The sequence below is a fragment of the Sus scrofa genome, chromosome 9 (genome assembly GCF_054392235.1).
Source record: "Sus scrofa isolate SSC_HxYL_T2T_F1_AM1 chromosome 9, Sscrofa_HxYL_maternal_Yorkshire_Landrace_v2.0, whole genome shotgun sequence".
NCBI classification, from domain to species: domain Eukaryota; kingdom Metazoa; phylum Chordata; class Mammalia; order Artiodactyla; family Suidae; genus Sus; species Sus scrofa.
This window is the reverse complement of record NC_139391.1, coordinates 109872208-109888891: the sequence shown is the minus strand read 5'-3', so window position 1 is coordinate 109888891 and position 16684 is coordinate 109872208. Positions and strand designations below refer to the sequence as shown.

The 16684-nt window shown below is 38.9% G+C and overlaps 2 protein-coding genes across 15 annotated transcripts in view; both read left to right on the top strand.

The window, feature by feature from the left end:
* ORC5 (origin recognition complex subunit 5) overlaps positions 1–16684 on the top strand; it is a 1223002-nt gene that overhangs the window by 139405 nt on the left and 1066913 nt on the right. The gene's annotated exons all lie outside the window — the stretch shown is intronic.
* SRPK2 (SRSF protein kinase 2) overlaps positions 1–16684 on the top strand; it is a 265786-nt gene that overhangs the window by 196627 nt on the left and 52475 nt on the right. The gene's annotated exons all lie outside the window — the stretch shown is intronic.

Below are 16684 nucleotides of genomic sequence, written 5' to 3'. Positions count from 1 at the left end.
AGTGTCCAAGTTTTTATACTAAAGCTCATGTTTACTCTGGAGACTTTTCCTTTTAAGATCTCAAATAATGTTTGTTTACTCTTCCTCTCCCTGCAAAGGAAGAGGGAAAAGGCTAAGAATAAGAAAGAAAAAATAAAAACTATGAAAATTATTGTAAAATTCCAGTAAGCATTGTAGCCTCAGCCTGCTTGATGCAGTGATAAATTTTTTTTTAGGCAGATAGACTTCATATCTTCCTCATCAGGGCGAAAAATCAGATTGGCATCAAAGTTTTGTATGGCTGCACCTTGGGCAAGAAGACATCAGATCAATACATTTGACATACTCAAGGAGAGAGAAAGTATGCATTCAAACTGACCTTCATTTATAAAGGTCCCATGTAAATTGTAATATACAGTATGTATGTAAGCCTTGAAGGAATATTTTTATCATGAGCCCTCTGGGAATCTTATTTTACAAAAAAGAACTTTAAATAACCAGAATAAATTCAGAGATATAGACATAAAGAGAGATTTCATAAAAAGATGAGAATACGCCTAAAAAAAATTAAGCCTGTATCAATCCTCTGGAATACTTATCTTACAGCATACTTTTAAGGCAGTGTATTAACCAGACATTCTGATGGACTTGATAGAATCACTATTTAGTTTTCATAGGCTGCATCCCCCCCCCACCCTTTTTCTAGCGCTGCACCCACGACATATGGAGGTTCCCAGGCTAGGGAACTGTACCACAGCCACAGCAACGCAGGATCTGAGCCGCATCTGCGACTTGTACCACAGCTCATGGCAACGCTGTATCCTTAACCCACTGAGCAAGGCCAGAGATTGAACCTGCAACCTCATTGTTCCTAGTCAGATTCGTTAACTACTGCGCCACGACGGAAACTCCCATAGACTGTATTTTTAAAATTAAAGGTAAATTTTATGTAGTAAATTTAATAGAGCCACGGTTTAGGTTCTTCTATCAAAGATATACTAAAGGGGCACTGTGCCTGGCACTGTGTACTTAGAAACAGTAGAAAGTGTTGGTAATAGATACAAAATGTGTCCATTAACTCTCTTTAATTGTGAATTCTTTTTTGGCCACCCTGTGGCCTATTGAGTTTCCAGGCTAGGGATCATATCTGATCCTTAGTTGTGACCTAAGCCACAGCTATGGCAGTGCTGGACCCTTAGCCCACTTTGCCATTAAACCAGTGTCCCAGCACGCCCAAGACACCGCCAATCCCACACTCATCCCGTTGTGCCACAGTAGGAATTCCTCTTTAATTGTGAATTCTAAGATTTATAGAGCATTTATATGCTCAAAGTACTTTCAGTGAAATTGAACACTTAGGTATATGGGTATATATGAGAAAAAAGTTCGTGACCCAAATTACGAAGTCAAGTAAATCTGTAGACTTGGCTTCTTGAAAACAGCCAATTAGCCATTTATAATCTGATGTTAACTCCTGTGCATTTTTAAGGACTCCTGCCGATCCCCAAGATGCATTTAAAATGTTGTGTACAAAAGCATTCTCACTGGATTAAGCAATGATTCAGAAATGTTCTAGACTGTTGAGTGTAGAATTTAATTTACCTTGTGGATTCTGGCTTGCCCCCTAGTGTGTGAGTTGCATTTCCACTGTGGGCTCTGTCATCATTGAGGGTCATTTCTGGAAAAGATGAAACATCAACATCAATGTATTTTAGAAAAATTTTGCTTGTAGCACCAAAATTATAGCACTAAAATGAAAAGAAATATAAATTATTGATCATAAAAGCAGAAGAGATCCTTATTTTTATTTGATGCTATCTAGAATCACTTTCCATTTTTGTAAACATAAGGAGCTATTAGTGTACTTTATACTTTAACCTCTTCAATGTTTGTGGATCTCGTGATTGCTGTGTTCAGCATCTTATGGATATTATCACAATTTGATATCCTTCTTACAGGTTTATTTTAAGTACTACACATTTTCAGTTTACAGTGTAATAAACAAAGTTTCTTACCTATACAGTTCTCTTGGCAGTGTTTTTATATGGTATGGCATTACATTTCTTTTTATTTCTTTTTTGTTTGTTTCTTTTGGTATTATATTTATATTATTAGTTCACTTTTCCCCGTCTGGTCATGAGAGAAAGGGAAATCTTCTAATGATATACTGTCTTGTTCAATTTCTTTTCACAAATAAGAATGAAGTCTAAACTTGCACAACTTGCACAACTCTCAAGGCTCCTGAGCAGTCTGATTCGAATGTACTATTCTTGTTTTCTTTCTTAACCTCAAACAGAACCATTTATTTTACCATAAACATGCCTTCTCACTGGTGTTAAGTTTCTTCCTATAGCTAACTCTTCTTCTGTCTGGGCCTTCCTTTTTCTGTTGGGGAGCGGACAGAGAACAAACCTCCCTCCAGTCCTTGCCTGTCCATCTTATGTTGCATTCTCGTGGTCTCCCTCTCTCTCCTTCCCTCCCTCACTCCTTCATGCCCTCACTCTTTCATTCTCACTGAGGTCCAGGGCTTATCTTCAGCCAGGAAAACCGGGAAATGTTTCCTAGGAGGGGGCCTTTCTCAAGTTTATCCTGAAGGATAAGTGCTATTATTTGTATCCTTTGTATGCTTGAGACTTTTTACAAATAAATACCTAGAATACATAGACAAAGATAAAGAAATTACAGAGTAGAAATAATGGAAGTCAGATTATGGTTGATAGGTAAAGTTTTATTAATAGAGAGATCTGTGCAGTTTGAAATTCTTGCAGATTTGCCTTTTGGCTTCTGAGTCATCAGAGCAAGGGAGGAAATCAGAGGTTCTAAGACCAACCGTTTTCTTAAGATGAAAACAAACTAGTTATTCTAAACAAGACTGTATGTTTTTGTTTTTGTTTTTGTTTTTTTCTGGTGCCAAAGGTAAATTATCATGAACCAAGACATTTTTGAGATTTACCCTTCTTGAGAGAGAACAGTTTAGTTGGCTACAGTTTCATGGGTTCTGGCAAAAGATACAAGACTCCTGAATCAGAGACAAAGAACTCTACTACTCACAGCATCATAGGCAGCCTGAGCTCATATTCACTGGTTCCCTTTACACTTCCCCCACCCCCAATCCAACAAGAGCCATGTGGATGCAGGCCCAGGTGGTTGTTCTGCACACTGGGTTTGTATCACAGCTGAGGAATTCCAAGCTTAAGAAACCCCAGTCTTTTATAAGGGCCCGCAACCAAATCTGTACACTTTTGTTCCCGAGGGAGACATTTATTATATTGGACAGCCCTCTTCAGAGGGAGGTAGTGTGTTTTCCAAGGTTGTCCATTTTAGAAACTTTTGAAAGGTAGTCTGGAATGAAGGTCATTAATGTCTCTGTTCAGAAGACGTGCAGAAATATGGTTGATCTGCATCAGGTTCTCTTGCAAGTTTACTAATAGTTTTTAACTGATGGGTGAATACTTAATTTTGGTAGAATAGAAAGAGCAGTGTTTAGAATCTGGCCAAGCTGGATTCCGGGGCTGCTGTCGCTTGGAGGCCTGACTGGCCCAGCAGATCTGCTTCCATGCTCCTGCCCACTCAGGTGGTTGTTGGGAGGCCTCAGTTCCTTGTCACATGGGCCTTTTCACAGGGCTGCTCACAGCAAGGCAGCCTGCTTGGCAGAGGGACGGGGAGAGTGAGCACTCAGAAAAGAAGCCACAGTGTGTATGAGATTTTGATAAGTCACAGCGTTTTTTCTTGGGAGGTGATATTAAACTTGAATGTTGAAAGTCTTGAATCTCTTATAAGAATATTTGAATGTTTGGATACATCGTTAATAAAAAGATGAATTAATTGTGGTAATCATTTTGTAGTATATGGAAATAGTGAATGATTATGTCGTGTACCTGGAACTAGCATAGTGTTGTAGGTCAGTTATATTTCAATAAAAAAAAAATAATTTGTTCCTTTTCCTTCCTTTCTTTTCTTGGCATTTGACAGTTGTCAGTCATCATATCTAGAGTATCAAAAACCTTTTGCTGATTGGCCTGTGCTGATGATCTAATGATTTAGATTATATTTTGGGCCAGTTAGTTGTATCATTTTTTTTTCTTTTTCTTTTTTTTCTTTTAGGACTGCACCTGTGGCATATGGAAGTTCCTGGGCTGGGGGTCAAATTGGAGCTGCAGCTGCCAGCCTATGCCACAGCCACAGCAATGCAAGATCCAAGCCGAATCTCTGACCTATACTGCAACTTGTAGCAACATTGGATCCTTCACCCACTGAGCAAGGTCAGGAATTGAATCCATCTCTTCATGGATACTAATTGGGTTCCTAACCTGCTGAGCCACAACGGAAACTCCTAGTTGTGTCATTTTTAAATAGCTATAGACAATATCCTTAACCCTGGCCTGCTGACTGATTGTCTGTGTCATTAGTCACGGTGGGTTTGGGTAGTGGCAGAACAGTAGCACACAGTCACGTAGCACTTAATATGTGCCCAGGTCTAAGAGAGTGAGGTAGGGTCAAGTACCCAGAGAAATAAAAGTAATCGCCCAATGTCACATAACTAGTAAATGCCACTGCTGTGATTGAAATCAGCGTCCCTGAATATAAGCACTGATCTGTATAAGTAATTGGCAGGAGCAAGGGCTTGACATTACTTGTTGGCTTTTATATTAATCTTTTTTTTTTTTTTAATTTGTCTTTTGTCTTTTTTAGGGCCACACCCGCAGCATGTGGAGATTCCCAGGCTAGGGATCTAATCAGAGCTGTAGCCGCCGGCTGACGCCAGAGCTACAGCGACACCAGATCTGAGCAGTGTGTGTGACCTACACCACAGCTCAAGGCAACGCTGGATCCTTAACCCACTGAGTGAGGCCAGGGATCGAACCTGCAACCTCATGGTTCCTAGTCAGATTCGTTTCTGCTGCGCCATGACAGGAACTCCTATATTAATCTTTCACATGTTCAAAGTGTCTCAGTCTGTGTACTTTACACAATGTAATCTCTGTAGCCCGACTGTAAAAATTGTTTCCTATATTTATCTTATACTCAGGTAATTTTTGTTGTTAACCTCTTTAAGGGTCATAGATAAATAGGAATCCCTCTCTTTGGAGCATTTGCCTTTGCCCTGGTTTTCCCTCTACAGCTCTCTCCCATTCATTAGTGTTATGGGAAATACTTGATGTAGTAACATAACAGATAAATTTACATTCAAGAGTTTCTAAATAACAGTTTTTCTGATTGAATCTCCCCCAGTCTGAAAGGAGCTTGTGTCTTAATCTTCATTATTGCTTATTTTTTTGGTGTCTGACAGGACTAGTTTTACACCTTTATTATTGCTACCTATTTATATTTAGCATATTATTAATGTTTCTGAGGTACATATGATCTAAATTTTATTTTATTTAATTTTTTTTTTTTTTTTTTTTTTTTTTTTGCTTTTTAGCGCCACACTTGTGGCATATGGAGGTTCCCAGGCTAGGGATCAAATCAGAGCTATAGCTGCCAGCCTACACCACAAGCACAGTAATACAGGATCCAAACCGCATCTGTGACTTATACCACAGCTCATGGCAATGCCAGATCCTTAACCCACTGAGTGAAGCCAGGGATCGAACACAGCTGTCTTGTATTGAGAAAAGAGATACTGTTTAAAATGGCATTTTTAATTTTATTTTAGTTTTTCTCCCATTCATTCACAACACCAAAAAGTTAATTCACACTATAATCCTAATCATAAGGGAAAGGGGTACATATTTTAACTGATGGGTGAATACTTAATTTTGGTAGAATAGAAAGAGCAGTGTTTAGAATCTGGCCAAGCTGGATTCCAATCCTGACTCTCATGCTTTTTGAGTCCTCAGTGATCTCGGACGAGTGTGTAACCACATGCGTGTGTGCACACTCACACAGTCAATAGAAATGATTATAAAATATCCCAGTGTTCCCCTAGCCTGGGAACCTCCATATGCCTCAGGTGTGGCCCTAAAAAGCAAAAAATAAATAAAAATAAAAAAATAAAGTCAAAAGACCAACCATATATTAGGCGGAGAATATCTACAGCACATATAATGAAGGGCTAAGGTTTCAAACAAGCAAAGACATCAAGAAAATAGATTCCACAGAGACAAATAGGAACACAATTAAAAAAAAATACGTAGATGATATGATCAGGCAATTCACTGAAGAGGAAATGCAAGTGCCCAATAAACATTTGAAAATATGCCGAACTTCACTAGGAGGCAGGGAAAGGCGAATTGAAGTCATCAGATACTATTTCCCAGCCATCATCTTGGCAAAAATTTGAGAGTGGTAACAGTCTGTACAAAGAAAGGGCTGCTTGTACTATTGGTGGAAGTGGATGTTGTTACAATCTTTTCCAAAAGTCACCTGATACAATATCAATCAAAGTTTAAAGCATAAACTCTCTTTGACCCTACATTACCACTTATTGGAATCTAGCCTCAAGAAAACAAAATATGTGCCTCGGTACACATATTTGTAGATATCTATTCTAGTATTGCTCATGTTGGAAAAATACAAACTGCTCATCAGTAGTTCTCATTTGAATAAAATATACCATATTTTTATAACAAAAACTCATAAGAAAATTTGAGAACAGTAAAAATAATTTTCCAAATCAAAAAATAAAATAAAATATCCCAGTGTTGTTGGCCTGTTTGCCTTAAGTGACAGCATAAATGCCAAAAATCTAGAGTGGGCCTTGAGCAGACCTTTCATTTAATTTTTCCTTTTAACCTCCTAAGTTTGTTTCAGAGCATTTGGTGTCCAGCCTGCATGCATCGTCATGCTGCAGAGTCTCTCTGCTCTGCCCCCTTGTGGTTGGAGCTGGTCTCCACCTGCCCTGTGATTGCCTGGTCATCCAGACAGCTCCTCTTACCTTTGGAGTGAGTTAAGGGATGTGTTAAAGATGACTTTCTTTTTGTTATGGAAATTCTCAAATGTATAGAAGTTTTGAAGGAGTAATATAGAGAATTCTTGCATTTCAACCATTTTAACATTCTTGAAGAACTACTAACATTTTCTCTTACTTGCTTTATTATATGTATATGCGTGATGTATATGCATTTTTCTTGTGCTGAATTACCTAAAAGGCAGTTAAAAACATCATGATATACCACCCAAATCCTCAGCAAACATCTAAGGAAAAGGGCATTCTCCTATTATATAACCATGATAACATTGTGTTACACCAAAGAAAATGAATAATTCCATAATGTCATGTAAAATTCCTTTCTTATTTAAATTTACTTAATTATCTCAAGAAATGTCTTTTACACTTTGTTTGCTCTTTAAATCTAGGACACAATCATCATTCACCCATTACATTGATTATTATGTTCCTTAAATGCTTTTAATCTAGGAACTAGTCCCCTCTTCTTTCTGTCAGTTCCATGGTGTTGATGACCCTTTGTCCTTTTGTCATTTTAGGGCTGCACCCATGGCATATGGAGGGTCCCAGGCTAGGTAGGGGTCGAGTTAGAGCTATGGCCATTGGCCTTCGCCACAGCGACAATAACGCCAGATCTGAGCCTCGTCTGTGAGCTGCACCACAGCTCATGGCAATGCCAGATCCTTAACCCACTGAGTGAGGCCAGGGATTGAACCCACATCTACATGGATACCAGTCAGATTGTTTCCACTGAACCATGACGGGAATTCCCAACTTGTCTTTTCATTTAGACTTTTACATTCTAGATTTGTCTGATTCTTCATGATGTCCCCTTTTTTCTCTCTGTATTGCTGTAAACTTGAATTTATGTCTAGCAGCCTGATTAAATTCACATTAAGCACTTTTGGTAATAATGTTATATAGGTAATGCTGTTGTTCATTTTACATCACAGGTTGTCTCACTGTTAGTCACTTTTGTGATAGCCAGGTGTCTCCATTGTAAGGTCTCTTTTCAACTTGGCAGTTAGTAAGTATTCGAGGCTATTACTTTGACTCCACACAAACCGTCTGTTCCCTTGTAAGAATTTGACCTAAAAGTCAATCCATGGATGGTCGATCATTAACCTGGTCAGCTGTATTATGAATTGTAAAAATGGTGATCCCCCCCCCCCCAGTTCTATCATTTTCTCCTTTTCCCCCTGTTTTCTAACATTCTTGTGATACAAACCATCCCCCCCACCCCACCCCAAGTTTTAGTATCAGCCTGGACTTAGGGATTTTTTTATTAATTTTTATTCATTGTGTTATAATCCATGTCAGTTATTTTTTTAAATGTTCAAATTGTCCCATTTTTGGTCAATGTGAGCCCTTTACCACCCTCTCTCTTTTGGTATGAATGACCACATTTATCTGAGTATTTTCTTACTTTCTGGTACAACATTAGTATCCCACGCTCACCTCAGACTTGGCCTAGTTCAGGCCTGGAACCATCAGTTTTCCTAATGAGGCTGGTTCCTTTGTTAGGGAATGGCCTATGGGGTGGGTGTTTGTATGTGTGTGTATGTGTATACATGCATACGTATATAGAGGAATGTATATGCGTGTACATTCAGTAGATAGTTTTATTTAGGCTCTTTTGCAAGACTCTGCAAGGACATAACTGTCTTAAATTAGTTCATAATGCTACTTCTAGTTAGTATTTAACTGTATAGGATTTAAAACTTTTCATACCTTAATGCTTTTTATCTTGAAGATCTCGGTTACCTTTTTTTTTTTTTTCTTTTTCTGGGGCTGTACCTGTGGTATATAGAGGTTCCCAGGCTAGGGGTCTAATTGGAGCTATAGCCGCTGGCCTACGCCACAGCCACGGCAACGCCAGATCCGAGCTGTGTCTGCGACCCACACCACAGCTCATGGCAACGCCGGATCCTTAACCCACTGAGTGAGGCCAGGGATCAAACCTGCATCCTCATGGATGCTAGTTGGGTTCATTAACTGCTGAGTCACAATGGGAACTCCGATCTTGGTTTCTTAATAATATTTATAGATCTACCTTTATGCTTAAGTTTTCCTTTGTTGGAAACAGAAAGATTAGTTGTATATGTTATATATATATATATATATATATATATATATATATGTTTTAAATATAAAGAGTAGTACATAAGTAGTAACATGTCATCAGAAATTTTCATTGATTTATCTTCATATCATTAGAAAGATGGTCAAAATCATTGTAGATATATTTCCCACAAGAGAGAACATGAGTAGCCACAATAGTGATAAAAACGATGCTCTGGAGTTCCTGCTGTGGTGCGGTGGTATTGGTGGTCTCTCTGGAGTGCTGTGATTCAGGTTCAGTCCCTGGTTCTGGCGTTGCCACAGCTGCAGTGTAGGTTGCATCACCTGTGGCCTGGGAACTCCATATGGCACAGGGTGGCCAAAAAATATATATCTATTTAAAAAAATGATGCTCTGGAGTTCCCATCATGGTGCAGTGGAAATGAATCCGACTAGGGACCATGAAGTTGCAGGTTTGATCACTGGCCTTGCTCAGTGGGTTAAGGATCCAGCGTTGCCATGAGCTGTGGTGTAGGTCGAAGATGTGGCTCAGATCCTGTGTTGCTGTGGCTGTGGTGTAGGCAGGCAGCACCCCTGGCCTGCGAAACTCCATATGCCGTGGGCATGGCCCTAAAAAGCTAAATAAATAAATAAATAAATAAATAAAAATAAATGATGCTCTGGACTTTCCCTTGTGACTCAGCAGGTTAAAGATCCTGCCTTGCCACAGTTGTGGTGCATATTGCAACTGTGGCATGGGTTATTACATCCCTGGCCTGGGAACTTTTATATGCCAAAGGTGCGGCCAAAAAAAAAGCTCAACCTCATTTCTTATTAATGCACAGTAAAAGTGGTTTACAGGTCATTGCCAACAAATATTTTCTCCTAGTTTATCACTTGTCTTTTCCTTCTTTGACAATTTGTCTTTCAAAAAGCAAAGTCTTTAATTTTGATTAAGTCCAGTTTATCACTTGAGTTTTTTAATAGATAATGTTTTTGGTATCCCAAGAAATCTTTGCTTCCCTCAAGGTTACAAAGGTTTTCTTTCTTGAAGTTCTGTAGCATTAGGTTTTACAGTTAGGTCTTTGATCCATTTTGAATCTGTCATAAATGATGTGAAGTTTAGATGGAATGTTTTGTGTTTTCTCTCTCAACATAGGGCTATCCAATTTATTGAAAAGTCTGTTCTTTCTCTACTTAATTGCCTTTTGCACCTTTGTCTGAAATCAGTGCTTTATATATTTCCATAAGAGCTTTAGAATTAGTTGTCACTTTATACAACAGAACCTTTTAAGGGCTTTTAACTGGAATTTTGCCTTGACTCTGTAGATCAGTTTGGGGAGAGTTGATGTCTTGGCAGTTTTCAGTTCTTTAACTGATGAACTCAATGCTTCTCTCCATTTACCTACACTTTCTTCAGTTTCTTTCACTGGCATTTTGTGGTTTGAGGTGTGTAGTTTTTTCCCGTCTTTTGTCAGGTTTAGCCCAGAATATAATTTTTAGGTTTCAATTTTTCATTGTTTGTTACTGATGTGTAGAATTACAATTGATTTTTTTTTTAAGGGCCACACCCTCGGCATATGAAAGTTCCCAGGCTAGGGATCGAATTGTAGCTGCAGCTGCCAGCCTACACCACAGCCACGGCAACTCGGGATCCAAGCTGTGTCTGAAACCTATACGACAGCTCATGGCAACACCGGATACCCGACTCACTGATAGAGGCTAGGGATCGAATCCGCATCCCCATGGATACTAGTCAGATTCATTTCCACTGTGCTACAAAGGGAACTCCCACAATTGATTTTTATATCTTAAGCTTCTATCCTGCTACCTTTATACACTCATTAATAACTTCAGTAGATTTTTTTTTTTTTTTTTGGCAGATTCCTTCAGCTTTTCCATGTTGACAATCAGGTTGTCTGTGAATAAAGATAGTTTTACTTCTTCCTTTCCATTCCTGATGCCTTTTTCTTCATTTATTTTGCCTGATGGTGCTGACTAGAGCTTCCAGGTCACTGTTGAATAGAAGTAGGGAGAACAGATGGACTTAATCTATTCCTGATCTTAGTGGGAAAAGAATTCACTATTTCACCATTAAGTCTGATGTTATCCATAGGTTTTTTGTAGATGTTGTTCTTCTAGTTTTGCTTTATTGAGAATTTTCATCAGGAATGCATGTTGTGTATCATGAATTTTTTTCCGTGTTTATTGAGCTGATCATATGTTTTTTCTTTTTTAGTGTGTTAATTATGGTGAATTACATCTGTTGATTTTTGAATATTAAACAGATTTTTATTCCAGGAATAGACCCCACTTGGTCATGATGTATTCTCCTCTTTTATATGTAGTTTCATTTGAAACATCACCATCAGAGGGCTAAGAAACTAGGGTCACTGGGAAAAAAAAATGGTACTTAATATATTTTTTGATGATCAAATTTTATTTTAAAAAAGTTTTTTATTAAAGGATGGTTGATTTACAGTGTCTCAGTTTCTGCTGTACATCAATGTGAACTTAGTATTTTTTGTTAGAAAATAGAGAACCTTTTTGAAAATCCCTCCAGAGTATTGGCCCTGGTAGAATTCTGAACTTTTGATTCACTGTTCAAATTGAACCTGTTTTTGAGTTTCCATCGTGGCTCAGTGGTTAACGAATCTGACTAGGAACTCTGAGGTTGCATGTTCAATCCCCGGCCTTGCTCAGTGGGTTAAGGATCCACCTGGCCTTAAGCTGTGGTGTAGGTTGCAGACACAGCTCGGATCCTGCATTGCTGTGGCTGTGGTGTAGGCCGTCGGCTACAGCTCTGATTCGACCCCTAGCCTGGAAGCCTCCATATGCCAGGGGTGCAGTCCTAGAAAAGGCAAAAAGACAAAAAACAAAAACCAGAATAACCCCAAAACTGAACCTGTTTTTAAGCTCAGCAAGAGAAAGGGGGGAGTCCTTATCTGTAGCCAACAGTTCCCCCAAACAGCTAAGAATAGTTTCAGAATTGTCTGCTTTGAATGAAGCCTTATTAATGGTATGGGTAGATCTTTAGTTACAGTTTTTTTGGTTATACTTGGGGATAGGAGTCAGGGTGAACTTAATCATTGCATAACAGTCTATTACTGTTCTCTTGTGTGTACTCCAATCTAATATTTACTTTTAAAAAATGAAAACTTCCAAGTCATAAATGCATGATTTTTGTATTACATAGTATAAATAGTGAAGTATAAATCTATCAGTCAAACCTCTAAGTCAGGGTAATCCTCGGGTTCTGGCCCCTTTCTGGTGCTCTGCTGGAGGCCATTAGCAGCATCTCCCATGGTATTGTTGTTATCCTATACTCCCGAGTTGACCGATGAAGCAGCAGAAGGAGGAGTCCTTGTCTAGTCTGTGGCTGTTCTCAGGATTCTTTGTTTGCTGGACAGTGTTGGGGGCCATGGGGTGTCCTCTGCTAAGAGCCTTGTGGCACATGTTGTTTGCTAATTGCAGGATTGGAGAAAAGTGTCCATTTTCTCTTAATACCCTGGTGTTGTTGAGGTCTGCTGTGGGGAGATGCGCTCCAACCTCTGGCAGCCTGAGTATTGGGTTACCATTCTGTGAGAAGAGATTGAAAAATGGACTGTCATTTTCTGTAGAAATACAGGAGTTGGGATGTAAAAATATAGGATATGAAATTGTGTACATAAGATTTTCAAAATAAAAATTAGGATATGTTTAGTACTTTCAGTTTTTAATGTTTTTATTTAAGAATGACGTTGTTTAGTTGGCCTATTTTTAGGCACAGTATTCATAGCTAGTCTCTGGGCTCCTATGATAACTGGACCAAGCTAGTAATTTCTTTTGTTAAACTTTTAGTCTCATTGAGAAAAGGAATGGCTGTCCTTTGCTGTGATAGCAATGGAAATAGTGCTCATCTCTTTTAGCTCACATGTACACCCTCTGGCTGTTCTCAAATCTGAAACACAATGATACAGGTTTCCTCTTTATGCATAATTAAATTAGTTTTAAATTGACAAAATTTCACATTAGCAGTAATATGCAGTTAAGTGGTGATAGCTTTCAATTAAATGATCAAGTGTTCGTGTGTACTAAGACCAGGAAATGGTCTTCTGGGTATTAAAAATGAAGTGCACTTCTTATTGGTGAACAGAGCATGGGCTTTGGAATCAGACCCAGTTTGCAGCCCTGAACCTGCTACTTAGTGTCTGAAACTTTTGCCCATTTCAGCAGTGTGGAAATAACACTGTCTGCTCTGAGGAGTGAATTTAAGAAACAGTAGCCATCATTCATTTTTTCCTAAATACTTTGTGCTGTGAAATGTGGCTAGTTCCTTGAAGAAATGGTTTTGTGGACAGACAGACATGTCTGGAATTTATAGCATCCTTTGCTGTCTTAGAGGTTACTACTGTGCCATCCTTTGCTGTCTTAGAGGTTACTACTGTGCGTTGAGACATTGGACCTGAGAACCGCTTTGATCAAGAAATCTGCTGTGCTTTGTTCAACTTAGGGTTTCCCAAACAAAACTTCCTCTCCTTTCCCTCCCATGCTCCCCTTGTGGAAAGTCTAAACTGTTTGTTTACTTGCTTTATGGAAGTGGTTTTCAAAATAAAGTGCCTTGCATGGTACCCTTAATTTGTACTTGAATAGTGGTGTTTTTCTTTTCCTCTTTTTCAGTGTTAATTTTAGTGATTTAGTGTGTTGTGAATTCAGAGCCCACTTTAATTTTAATTTAGTCTTTTATGTAAGTAATAAGGCATTTTTTTTTTTTAATTTTAGGGCTGCATCTGTGGCATATGGAGGTTCCCAGGCTAGAGGTCAAATTGTAGCTATACCTGGCAATCTATACCACAGCTTGCGGCCATGCCAGATCCTTAACCCACTGAGCAAGGCCAGGGATCAAACCTGAAACTTCATGGTTCCTAGTCGAATTTGTTTCTGCTGTGCCACAATAGGAACTCCAATAAGCCATTTTTTTTGTCCAATTATTTTGAAATATAATGGACTTGCAACACTGTTTAAGCAGTACAGCCTAATGACTTGATGTATGTATACATTGTAAAATGATTACCACAATAAATTCAGTTATTCACCCATTCACTCATTTAATCATTTGCAATACTGTATTTCTAATTTACTGTCTTTCAGTTCCTGTCTTTTGTCCAAAATGTTATATACTTTGATATTTATTTTTTGAATTTTATTACATTTATAATTGTACAAAAATCATCACAACCCAATTTTATAGCATTTCCATCCCAAACCCCCAGCCCATCCCACGAACACCCCAACCTGTCTCATTTGGAGACTATAAGTTTTTCAAAGTCAGTATCTGTTCTGCAAAGAAGTTCATTGTGTCCTTTTTTAGATGCTACGTGTAAGTGATAGCATATGATGTTGGTGTCTCACTGCCTGACTGACTTCACTTAGCATGATAATTTCTAGGTCCATCCATGTTGCTGCAAACGCCGTTATTTCTTTCCTTTTAATGGCGGAGTAATACTCCGTTGTGTATATGTACCATGTCTTTATCCACTCGAAGGACATTTAGGTTGTTTCCTTGTCTTGGCTATGGTATATAGTGCCACAGTGAACATCGGAGTACATGAATCTTTTTGAGTCAGTTTTCTCTGGATAGATGTTTAGGAGGGGGATTGCTGGATCAAGTGGTAATTCTATTTTTAGTTTTCTGAGGAATCTCCATACTGTTTTCCACAGTGGTTGCACCAATTTACATTCCCACCAACAGTGTAATAGGGTTCCCTTTTCTCCACACCCTCTTCAGTATTTATTGCTTGTAGACTTTTCATGATGGCCATTCTGACTGGTGTGAGGTGGTAAATGCCTTATAGTGGTATCGATTTGCATTTCTCTAATAATTAGTGATGTTGAATATCTTTTCATGTGTTTTTTGGCCATCTGTATGTCTTTGGAGAATTGTCTGTTTAGATCTTCTGCCCATTTTTTGATGGGGTTGGTGTTTTTTGTTTTTTTTGTTTTTTCCTTCGGTATTGAGGAGGTGTTTACATACTTTGATATTTAAATCCAGGAAAAAAACAAGTGTAGTATGAGAGTAAGAATCTTAGAAACACAGTATCTAGGAGTTCCTGTCATGGCTGAGCAGAAATGAATCTGACTAGGTACCATGAGGTTGCAGGTTCGATCCCTGGCCTTGCTCAGCAGGTTAAGGATCTGGCATTGCCCTGAGCTGTGGTGTAGGTCGCACATGCAGCTCAGATTCCATGTTACTGTGGCTCTGGCCCAGGCTGGCAGCTGTAGCTCCGATTCCACCCCTAGCCTGGGAACCTCCATATGCCACAGGTGCTGCCCTGAAAAGACAAAAAGACAAAAAAAAAAAAAAAAAAAAGAAGAAGAAGAAGAAGAAAAGAACAAAGAAACACAGTATCTAGTCAAATTTTCTTGCTTTACTATTTCCACACAGTTTAAATATACATCAGCATTCCTGGCATTTCTTGAAGTATAACTCTTGGACCTCTGAGAGTTAGATAGATGTATTGGAGGATGTAGTTTAGATGATTTCTAATTTGAGCCTCTCAACGCTGGGCACAAACCACCTGTATCTTTCTTGAATGATTTGTAAGAATTTTACAGATAGAAAAAATGACAAGTAACCTTTTTGCAATAAAAACTGTAGATGGTAGGAGTTCCTGTTGTCGCACAGTGGAAACAAATCTGACTAGTAACTTTGAGGTTTGGGGGTTTGATCCCTGCCCTTGCTCAGTGGGTTAACGATCCGGTGTTGCCGTGAGCTGTGGTGTAGGTCGCAGACGCAGCTCTGGTGTAGGCTGGCAGCTACAGCTCCGATTAGACCCCTAGCCTGGGAACCTCCATATGCCAAGGGAGCGGCCCAAGAAATGGCAAAAAGACAAAAAATAAAAAATAAATAAATAAATAAAATAAAATACAGATAAAAAGAATAATCAAAATCTTTGTTTTGTTGCTAACATCATATCCTTCCAGCCTTTTTCTTGTGTTTCACAAAAACAGGTATCATATTACACTTGTGACTTTGTAGCCTGCTTATTTTACTTACAAAGCAAAGGGAAGGAAGGTCTTTAAAGATGTCAGTGGACTTCCCATCATAGTTTGGTGGAAAGGAATCTGCCTAGCATCCATGAGGATGCAGGTTGGATCCCTGGCCTTGCTCAGTAGGTTAAGGATTTGGCATTGCTGTGAGCTGTGGTGTTGGCTGCAGACCTGGCTCGGATCCTGCTTTCCTGTGGCTGTGATGTAGGCTGGGAGCTACAGCTCTGATTTGACTCCAAGCCTGGGAACCTCCATATGCTGCGGGTATGGCCCTAAAGAGAGAGAGGAAAAAAAAAGAAAAGATGTCTGTGAAGCCTTCTTACCTCCCCAGGCTTCTCTCTTAACAGGGTACTCTTCTTCTGCTCTTCAGTCCATTTCTTAGGGGGAGTTTGAGGTCCAGAAAAAGTAGTGAGGGAAGCAAATTCTCCTGATGGGTACATTGTTGTACAGTATACAATTCCTTGTTGATTATGCATAAACTCTAGGTGTCTGCAGAATTATGCAGCATACACCGCCCCCACTTTTGGTGATTTGTGTTGTACTGACTCTGAAAGATTTGCGTTTAATTTACTGCTTAGAAGAAAAAGAAGAAGTGAAATGTCAAAAGCTGAAGTATACATGTTATTGTGTACACCTAAACTTAAATATAAAACCTCCATTTATTGTTACAGCATGCTGGATGGTTCATTGCTTTTCTAAATTAAATTTTAAGAAAGCCTAACAGAA